Source organism: Electrona antarctica (genome assembly GCF_951216825.1).
Source record: "Electrona antarctica genome assembly, chromosome: 11".
NCBI classification, from domain to species: Eukaryota; Metazoa; Chordata; class Actinopteri; order Myctophiformes; family Myctophidae; genus Electrona; species Electrona antarctica.
In genome coordinates this window covers 52,003,778-52,015,357 of record NC_136792.1, presented here as the reverse complement: position 1 = coordinate 52,015,357, position 11,580 = coordinate 52,003,778, and positions in this window count along the sequence as shown.

The following is an 11,580-nucleotide window of genomic DNA, read 5'->3' as shown; positions in this document are numbered from 1 at the left end:
TGACAGCGCTATGATGTTATTATGTATTTTCAGACAATTCATGTACAGTAAACGTTCTGATCACACATTTATTTGGCGGCTGAGCAGTGATTCCCAAACCGTTTAGCTTGTGCCCGGGACTCAAACTAGTGAAAATAGAAAATCTACAAGCTTGTAGATCGGCTATTTTTATGGGGAATGTATTTTGTATTATATAAAACGCAGGAAACGGTAGGCATATGTCTGTTTGCGTGTGTGCGCTTGTGCCACATTTGATAAATAATACAATGCAGATTGAATTATAGATTTGATGAATTGGTATTAATCACAATGATCATAATAAGACAAAGTATAGGTCCATGTTTCTTCATGTAAATTTAAATTGAAAACAATGCAAACTAGAAAAAGTGCCTCTTGGGGCACAGGTCTCCACCAGGCCAGGTCAGGTTGCTCCTGGTGGCGCTATAATAGTCCAATGTGAAAAGGGTGCCATTTCTTCTTACGCCTTCGATGGCAATTGGATGATTTGAGGCATTTTGGTAACAGGCCAATGTGGAAAGGGTGGGATATATTCCTCAGCCTAGTAGGAAAGTCAGTGAAAGATTTCACGTAAATTGCACGCTGCGTTCATGATTTGAGGCTTTTTGTTGAAAACAGGCCAATCCTGCAAACTTTGAACACCAATGTTAGCCAATTAGGATGGAATTTTGAAATATCGGACAGATCCTTCTTGAACACATGACTATAGAGATACTGTGTAACGATTTGCGTGATCTTTGGACAGAATCTGGAGGAGAAATATCAAAAAATGTGTTTTACAAAAGTCGGCCTCCTGGTGGCGCTATAACAGGCCATTCTGGACAATTTGGGGCAGAGGTTCACCGTTGGCATCCTGGGAGTGTGTGTGCAAAATTTGGCATCGACCAGGTTAACGGTGCCGGAGATTAGCTGGTAACAGACGGACGGATGGACACACGTCGCACACACGCACACACGGACAGGGCGTAGTCTGTATAGGCCTATGTAGTTGCAAAGGGCATGTAAAAGCCAGTATGCACTTATCCAGAACCAGGCATGGACTGGCATTTGACACACCGGGCCAACACATTTTGAATCTCAAAAACCCATTGTATATAGAGGGTTTATAAGTGGTTATGGAATGATGAATGTCAGAACAGAGGGGAGGCATACTTTGGTTAGACATAGCATTGGTCCGACTGGATTAAGGTTGGTGAGGGGTGCGTTAAAACGACCGGATTAAGGTTGGTGAGGGGTGCGTTAAAACGACTGGATTAAGGTTGGTGAGGGGTGCGTTAAGGGTTGGGAGAGGGTTAAGGTTAGGTTTAGGTGTGCTGCCCCGTGGGAGGTTAGGGTTAGGGTGAGGGTTTGAGATATCGGACCAATGGTATGTCAGAGAAGGGTGACCATTATATAAGTCACTAGCCACTGACTAGAAATACAACCAATACAACAGACTATTGATAAATTGTCTCACAGACTTAAAAACTAGATAGGAAGTTTTTAAAAATATATATACTGTTTATTTTATTTTGCTCTGCCTCAATGTGTTAATGCCTAATGTTGTATGTAAAACACTTTGAATGGCCTTGTTGTTGAAATGTGTTAGTTATACAAATAACCTTGCCTCGCCTTGGTTTTCTGCCATCCTCCATGAAAATGAGGTCTCTGTGTGACATTCAAATTAATGACTGGTGTGGTGCTCCATGAAGCAGAATTAAACTCCATCATTCACCAACATGGCTTTTCAATGCAAAACTGTGTTCCTGACATCAACATGGTTGGACTGAAGCAAGACTCCATATCGTGATTGTCACCTCTAGGTAGAACACACACCAAGCCATAGTCAAAACGTCTTTATAGACATTCTCACAGACATCTCACAGAACAGCAACAGCTCCAAACTGGCCATATTCTGGATGGAGGGTGGCTATAGTTACATTAGAAAGAAAGAAAGAAAGAAAGAAAGAAAGAAAGAAAGAGTTGTTGACGGATTTGAAAAATATTTATGGAATGATTTCGAAAGGGATCCATCATGCAATGTTTAACATGACAAAGCTGTGTGTTCATGAGCTAAAAGAGTGACTTTGAGACCTATAGCTGTACGTGTCACTGCATGGTGTAAAATAACTATTTATTTATTCTTGTACGGTGCTTAAGTACAATTTTGAGTCAATTTTACTTTACAGGACTGAGTATTTAACATTTTCAATACTTTACTCCACTACAACTAAGTTTCTAGTTAGTTAGTATATTTTGATTATTGAATAGTGCCTTACATTGGCACTATTTTGGAAATAGTTGATCTAAACAATCTAGCAATGTGTCAAATTTCAATGTGATGTGAGCTTGTAGATCTGCTATTTTCAAAAGATTTTTATACATTTTTGAAAACTTATGAAATGGGACATTCTGCATCATGACATAAGTAAGCTACTTTTACTTTTGGTACTTCATAATGCTAATACTTTTGTACTTTTACTTAAGTATGTTCTAAAGGTCATTATTATGGAATAATTGTTACCTCTGATGGACATATGTCCATGTCAATGTGTTTGAAGCTGCCTATTTGAAGGCAGCTGTTTTCGCTCATTCGACCTTTAAGTTGAGATGCCATGATATTGGTATGAGCTGATACTATACTTGTCACACAAGTATATCAGACACAATACTGTCTGATATGTACTATTTATTTTTTATTTTTTTTATTTTGTGGCTGCATTAACTACAAACACAATTATGTTTTTCTTTGTGTTTTTGTTATGCACTGATATAATATTGGTATAAAGAAAAGCTGTTCCAATTTGAGGAATACATTTGTTTCTTTTTAAATACCTGATGCTGATGGTGTTCATAGCATGTAAATACCCAAACATTTATGGGTATTTTCAGTTTGTAATCAGAAGTTATATAGAAAAAATCACACCCGTGTGAAGTGAGGGATTACCAACCCTTACAACATCGCGATATAACCTATTATATATGCTGATTTGCTCAGTGACAACAAACTCTGTTCAATGTTAATGTTTGTTAGTGACAAAACAAATATTAAACTAGATCTGTCCATTGTCGATGGTGTGTTTTTTTTAGATGGGGTGGGATACTATTACTACAACAATTAGATATTATTTCCATGTGTCATAAATTCAAGTTAAGACTTGACCAATCTGAGAATCCCATCGGCAAATAACAGGGAAACAGCGACCCCTGTTGTTCCTCGAAATTGACGCGAGTCAACAGTCTGTCTTGAGAGACTTGACTGGTGCTGTTGGTTGGAAAGAACACTGTCCTTTCCTCCACGGGTCTCATCTGTCACGGGCCACGAGTCTCAGCTGTTCTCTTCTATATATATAAAAAGAGTATAAAATACATGTAGCATATTTTACCATGAACTAGTGTGTTACAATTTGTATTGTCATTAGGTCACATGAATTGTACAAAACATGAATTGCCCCATTTGCACAATGAAACAACATACCTGCATTCAAATAATGGACACCGGAGAAAAAGGAGACAGTATGTCAGCACATGTGGACCTCAGAAGCACTTTTCTGTCTGGAAAGACATGTTCTGTCAACTTGTTGCATTAGAACAGTGGTTCCCAAAGTGGGTCCTAGGTCCTTGATGGAGTTCCAGGGGGTCCCCAGCTAAATGATAGTTTGTAACCAAATGGACCCTCATGGGTCTGTAACTCTTAACATTGATTTTACAATATAAATTGGGGATTCCAGAGATAGAAATGGGGGTCCGTACTCCGTAGTCTATTGCATGTCAAACTGGGGGTCCTTGAAATTAAAGTGGTTGAGAATCACTGCTATGCCATACAAATATTCTCTTATGGGGGTCCCTGCTGTATCTTTTCAAATGGGGGTCCCCGGGTTAATAAATGTCAATTGGGTCCTTGTCACTCGTTGACATGAAAAACCCCTGCATTAGAAGACGTTTTTTGCAAGTAATAAAACACACACAAACTGAATAAAAGACCCAACAAAAACGTGACAGAATTAATCTAAGATATAGTTAGTCCGGGAGCGAAAGGGTGATTTTTGGCTGAACATGTTTTTTTTGGGGGGGCACGGTGGCACAGTCGGTAGTGCTGTCGCCTCACAGCTAGAAGCTCCTGGGTTCGATTCCCGCTGGGGATGCCATGGGCGCTGTGGGCGTGCTCCCTCCTCCGCGTCATCAGTGCCCATACCCGAGGTGGGGTTGGCGAAAGGGCCTTTCTGTGTGGAGTTTGCATGTTCTCCCCGTGTCCCTTAGGGTAGGTACCCTCACAAAAAACGTGCAGTAATCCTGGTCTCTAAAACTACCTCCCCCTGGCCAGCCGGGGTGTCTGATGGAGGGGAAAGGAACTGGTCGGAATAACGTGTTCCTTCCACGCGCTACGTCCGGCCAGGGAAATTCCCCCCCTGTCAGGTGAAAAGAAGCAGCTTGGACTCCTCATGCATAGAAGGGAGCATGAGGTCAGTCCGCTGCCCCCCCAGGTTGGCAGAGGAAGTGAAGGAAGCCCAGGATTACATTAGATAATTGGCACTGGGTGAATGTGGATATGCACAATGAATTAGATTTATGATTAATGCATTATTAATTAATGCATATTAACCCCTTCGGACATGCCAGTGTAGCCCCCACAGTGTAGCCCCCATCAGGCAAGCGGTAGACGGCAATCCGGACTTCATTTTAGTGGACGGGAGCAGGACGGCATGGCAGCCAGAACCGGCAACGGTAACGGCAGACGGCGTCAATGTTACAATATTTAATCTTTTTACCGTTCCGTGCCGTCCAGCAGGTTTTGGCGTTTTGCCGTCTACAGTAGACGGCAAATGGCAAAACCTGCTGGGCGGCACGGAACGGTAAAAAGATTAAATATTTTAAGCGGTAGGCGGTCTACCGCTTGCCTGATTCCATGTGAATGCAGCATATAGAGACAAATTGGTTCACTCATCATCATCTGGCCGTGACCGTTCCACCTAGGCTGTCCCTCAGGGCCAGGGGCAACTAAAGATGTGGACGATGTGCACAATGCAACAATACCACAAATTGCAAATTCTTCTCACATCCTTTGACAGGTAAAAGGTATACACAAAAGAGACTGATCAAACTGTAATTTCACAAATGTGGTTTACATGCTAAGCTGTCCTTGTGGTAAAAGCTTACATTGGCCAAACAACAAGATTATCTGAACACAAAACTGCTATAGGCCTACGCACAGGCAACATTGAATAATGCCATGGCTAAAGTCTAAACAATATCTTGAGGCTAGTCATGGTTCACCCTCATCTCTGCGCTTTGTAGGGGTTGAACAACTTACCACCACCAGAGGGGGGTAAACTTCCCAAGTTGTTAACTCAGAGAGAAATGTTCTGGATTTATTAGCTCAGCACTATGCAACCACAGATGACTTTTCCTACAAACCCTTTATGTTTTGTTGTTGTTCTTGGAGTTCCTGATGTTTAATCTGCCTAATGTGTTTAAGGTTTCTGTGTGTTCTGAGTCCCTGATGTGGTTTTCTGTGCCCCTAGACATTTATATTTGTATATTGTATTTAATATGCAATGTATAAAAAGAAAATGTCTGTGACTTTTACATGATCTGTGATGTTTGTACTGATTATATTGTGAACTTAAGTTGTGATGCTTTGTAATTGATTACAATAAAATTGATTGATTACAATTGATCATTGATAATAAGTAAGGACCTCCCCTCTACACAGGTGGGGATGATCAAATGTTGGTTTTAAAAGAGGGACCCACATCCCCAGTATCACTTTGTAGTCTGCTCTGAAGAAGGCTCTGCCGAAACGTATCAGTGTTCTTAAATAAACATGAGAAATTGCATCTGAGCCAGTCGTGCATTTTTTTCAAAGCTATATTATGAGTGTAGCGGAGTGGCTCAGAGCCTCTGCCTGATGGCCTCAAAAGTCTATCTCCCCAGTCCAGAGGGATATCCCTTTGGTCTAGTGATTAAGATGTTGGACTTTCACGCAGGAGGCCCGAGTTCGAATCCCAGGCGTTACATGAGAACCCACTGCCTCAACCAAGGGCGGTTTCCATGAAGCGCACCTCTTTTTCTTTCTTTAGGCCTACCTATTTAAAATGCTAATTTGTTAATTGAATGGGCTGCATTATAGCTGCTTGCAGCTATATTCTGTACTTTTACTTGAAAAATGTTGTACTTTTACTTCACAACAATTATTTGAAAACTTCAGTTACTAGTTACTTTGTATAGATTTAACCAATTGAGCCCTATTTAAACTTGGCCTATTTGAAAATAGAAGATCTACAAGCTCACACCACATTGTGACATGCAACATGTTGTGTACTTGTAGATCTGCTATTTACAAATGTTTTTGTTAATACATTTTAGACATAACGAGTACTTTCTACTTGGAGACTACTGGGAGGAGAGTGGGTTGGTCCTGGTTATGTAAGCACTGTTCTGTCCGGTGTTGACTCGGTCAAGAGCACGAAATGTCTACAAGTAAAGTCACATCCCAAACGGTAAACGCAGGCCTCAAATGTCGTCGACCATCAAAGTGGACCGAAGGAGATGAACTTTTTGGGTTACGTAAAAAAAGTCCAACAGCGTTTCAGCTGTATCAGAGGAGCGACAGAGGAGCCAAGAGGACCACAACGGAAACAAGCCTAACGGCTTTCTTGTGACTCTATCCTTTTGAAATGTATTTTTCAATAAAGTAATAAAAAAAAAAGACAGCCAGAGATCTACCAGGCAGCCATGCTGAAGCAGCCTGTGATAAAGTTACACAGAATAGAGAAGGAACAGATCTACCAGGAAGCCATGCTGAAGCAGCCTGTGTTAAAGTTACACAGAATAGGTAAGTGCATGTTGTTATGACATCTGTACACTTTTATTTCATCTGACTTCAACAGAAAGCAGATGTACAGAAATGTTGTCAATTTACTCGGTGGAGTAACAGAGTAATGCGTCCTCCCACCACTAAATCAACTGTTGATAAGCTGTGTGTGTGTGTGTGTGTGTGTGTCATGTGTGTGTGTGTGTGTGTGTGTGTGTGTGTGTGTGTGTGTGTGTGTGTGTGTGTGTGTGTGTGTGTGTGTGTGTGTGTGCACAGACAGACAGACAGACAGACAGACAGACAGACAGACAGACAGACAGACAGACAGACAGACAGACAGACAGAGACAGCTGAAGTCATCAGGCAGGCCAGGACTGTTCCAATGGCCAATCTCTGCCTGGCAGTTGCTGCTGTCATGACTACAATTTGAACATTGTCAGTTGATGCAGCTTGCATGTTATTTTAAAACATTTTATGATTTTTCTCTCCTTATTCTCCATCCCAGATGATCCTGCCCAACCCAAACATATCTACAGAAGAAACAGACGCCTCAAACATCACCAGGGAATTTCATACAGGGTTGAAGCCCTGTATAGGCCTACCACTGTGATCAGTGGTAAACGGTTCAGCCAGATAGTCACATAAGTTCTTTCAAAAATCAATATAATCTTTGGTATATTGGACAACAATGGACCTTATCAGCAGACTTAATAATGATTTTATCATTTTTACTAAGTTCTTCTAGAGCTTTGTGCTCCAATGCTGTGATATTTTGGCGTTTAGTAAATGGGGGTTCATAGCCGAATATCAAACCGGAGGTCCTTGCAATGAAAAGGGTTGAGAGTCAACAGGGCTAAAAGAGCTTTTCATCTACGGTGCAAAGAGGACGTGCAGGGTCTTCAACAACCAGTCAGTGCCTATAGGACGTATACAGTTACATAATGACAGCCTGACACAAACAGTCTGCCATCAGGCCTTAGGTAGTGTACACACTACGGTCCTTTGAAGAAACAGGCACAACATTCTTTTTCTTTTCTTTTTTTACATTTTTCTGGTCAAACTGAGTGCTTATAAAAGAATAGCAAATAGTATGATAGTATGATACATTGACTTCTGATAGATGTGGCCTGTGGAATGTACACAAATATACAGAGCTACTCCTCTGAGCTGATGGTCTGGCTGTGCACTGCTATCAGTCACTGAGACACCTTCACAGCAGCAGCCGTGGCCGGTAGGCACTGCTAGTGCTAGGCAAAGCAGCTGACTGACAGGCTGGGGGGGTGACAAACAATTAACACAGAGATCCGGTGCTCATTTCTGGCAGCTTGTCTATAAAAGATCACTACATTTGAGGTGATGAATATGCCATACAGCTGCTCAATGTTGATTACATTCACATGCTGCACCTACTAGTTTAATACGATGATTTTTATATTTGGCGAATCGCATGATGGCCAAACAGAAAAAATAAATAAAATAAAAACAATTGATTTTTTTTTGTTTTATTCATAAAAGATAGGTAGTGTGAACATACCCTTACTGTAGTGTAATTCATTCATTCATTCATTCATTCACTCACTCCTCTCCAGAAATGCCAGTTGACTAAATATGATAGGGGTTGTGCATTTTGGTGGTAGATAAAAGTGTGTGTGTGTGTGTGGGTGGGGGGGGGGGGGGGGGGGGTTCAGGTGGTGGTGGTGGTGGTCACCACAGAGCAGGCTGTACATCGGTGTGACAACTTCAACCTGACCACAAGCCTGAATCTTGCAAAAAGCACCTGCCTCTCTGCAACGACCATCTCCGCAGATCTCTGCACAAACATTCGCTGAACACGCACAATGTTGTTTTCTATATGTCAAGAATATAATATGCAGAATTAGTGAATGCATATGTAGTGGAATGAGCTTATTTCCCCTCCCTGCGTATCCCTAGTTATGTGACGCGACGCCCCCCTAATCACCCTCATTCAGAAATATTTGAATGGACTATTAGGTCAAATATGTTGGTGATGGTGTGATAATATTCATGTTTTCTAGTTTAGAGAGCATTGCTTCCTATAGGCCTGTATGTTTGTTTTAAATATTATCTTTATTATTACAAAGATATCAGTGCCCCTGCAGTTTTTGTCCTTCATTTCTTTCTTTGCTGAGGTTGTGTGTGTGTGTGTGTGTGTGTGTGTGTGTGTGTGTGTGTTAGGGCTGACCTCGATTAGTCGAATAGTCGACTAATCGATCGGAACGGGTCTCAGTCGACTGACAACCTCTCAGTCGATGTTCACCAAAAAAAAAATGGTATAATGGTATGCTCCCAGTCCCCGCACCGCAGCATCGGGGAACACTCTGGCAGCCAGAGTAAAGGCTGGGAGGGACCGAGCCGAGGGAGGCTACTGTACTGTAGCCTACATGTTGTTTATGCTCCGGAGTCCAGACCCATGCAGTTTAATAATATACAGTCACAACAGAATGCACACTGCTGTCTCGTGTCTCATCACAATCCCAATGCGCCACCCGTGAAGTCGGGGGGAAAATAAAAAACAGGCTGCTAGTGTTAGTGTAGGGTTGGGGATCGTTAGCTTAGCGCGTAGCTACTGATTCAACCCACTGATTGAACTTCATCTCCGCCTGTAATCTAGGTTATTTTTTTATTGACAACGTGAACGAACCCCGACACCAGCGCTGCAAAAATAGACAGATCTACAAGCTCTCAACGCGTAGCGAACGGCGCTGCAAAAACAGGCAGGACGCGATGCCTTGAGAGCTTGTGGATCAGCCTCCCCGACGGTGCGGGGAGGCAAGAGTTCTCCGGGGAGGAGGAGAAGTTACCAGGGCAGGCTACATGTTGCTGCGGCTAACAACACTGTCACCAGCCAGTGGTTGTGATGTTAGCTGGGCTTGCAGCTGCTTGTCCGTTCCAACTTCACTTCATCTCCACCTGTAACTTATTTTTTATTTTGTTACCCTGGCTGCGCAGCTACGCAGCTGCGCTGCAAAAATAGACGGATCTACAAGCTCTCAACGCGTAGCGAACGGCGCTGCAAAAACAGGCAGGGGGGGGGGGGGTGTTCAGTCGACTATCAGTCGACTAACAGCAAATTTATTCATATTAATTTCGACTATACAAATCCTTAGTCGGGGACAGCCCTAGTGTGTGTGTGTGTGTGTGTACGACATGTGTACGACTTCAAATTTGACACACGCGTTCCACACCCCCACAGGGAGTGCAGTGCCCGGCCTTGAGTCGGTGGCATGCAGCGTTATCCAGAACCACCACAAAAGGCTCTGCCAGTGGACCTAATGAGCCCAACTCCCCTCACCTGTGCAATTTCCAGCCTCTGCCTCAGCCAATTGATTGCCATGGCAACCCCACACCTGCCAATTGATTACTTAACCAGTCCACCTTTCACAGTCAGTTTGCACTCTTCAGGCACAGGCAGACAGACAAATACAGAGATCTCCATGTGGGACACAGACAGACAGTTAAAATGGGTGCTATGACAATGGGTATTGCATACTACAGAGATCTCCATATACAGTATGGGCACGAAAGGGACACAGACAGATAGTTAAAACGGGTGCTATGACAACGGACATTGTATCGTTTCCAAGTAGGCCGATGGGCAGGTACAGCAGTAGCTTTTAAGACTGATTGTATGGCTTGTGAACAAATGAAGTGCTCACGCATGCTAAATGGCCTCTCTGCAGAAATTCTCCATTGCTTTTGATTGCAGTTTATTGGTGCAGGTGTTGCCAAATGCCGACATTGATATAGTTCACTCTTTTAATCTGTATTGTTCAGCCATTTGAGATGTAATTGGACAATTAGACACACACACACACACACACACACACACACACACACACACACACACACACACACACACACACACACACACACACACACACACACACACACACACACACACACACACACACACATTTAATACTTATTTTGTATTTATTTTCACATAATATGATGTGTGTGTGTGTGATGTGTGTGTGTGTGTGCGTGTGCGTGCGTGCGTGCGTGTGCGTGCTTTCGTGTGTCCATCTGTGGGTGTGTGTGTGTGCGTGCGACGTGCACGGTGCGTGCGTGTGTGTGCACTTGCTTGCAGACCGTCAGAGTTAACACTCACGACGAACTTTAGCTTCTTGTCAACAAGAAAGGTGTGAATACATCCAAACCACATGATGATGAACTTAGATATATGAAGAGCTGACATGTCACTAATCAACACATAGACGACAGCAGCACTAGAGCAGAGGATGTGGTCACAGACAGAGCAGGATGTACATCATGCTTATTTACCAGAAATGACACGCGTGAATTCGCGAAACCTTCAAGCCGACCACAAGCCTGAGCCTTGCTAAGAACACCTGCTTCTCTGCCGATCTCTGTACAAACATAATGTTGTGTTTTCTATATGTCAATAACTGTAGATGCCGTATATTATGTCACCATGTTGCTACTTATAATCTGGTGAACAAATGCAAAACTTCTCAGATATCTGTTGGGCTTCTCTGCCTTTATTGATGATAGTTATTGTATATTAGTGGATTGAGCTTATTTCCCCCCCTGCGTATCCCTAGTTATGTGACACGACGCCCCCCTAATCACCCTCATTCAGTACAGCCGTGCAGACACCTGGCTGCTGGTGGATTAATATGGTGCCGTGCAAGGCCATCAGTAGCTGGCTGGCTTGTGTCTGCCTTTTGGTGTGTTACGTCTTTGGTGCAGGAGAATTGGCATTATTGGAATTGTGTTAACAATTC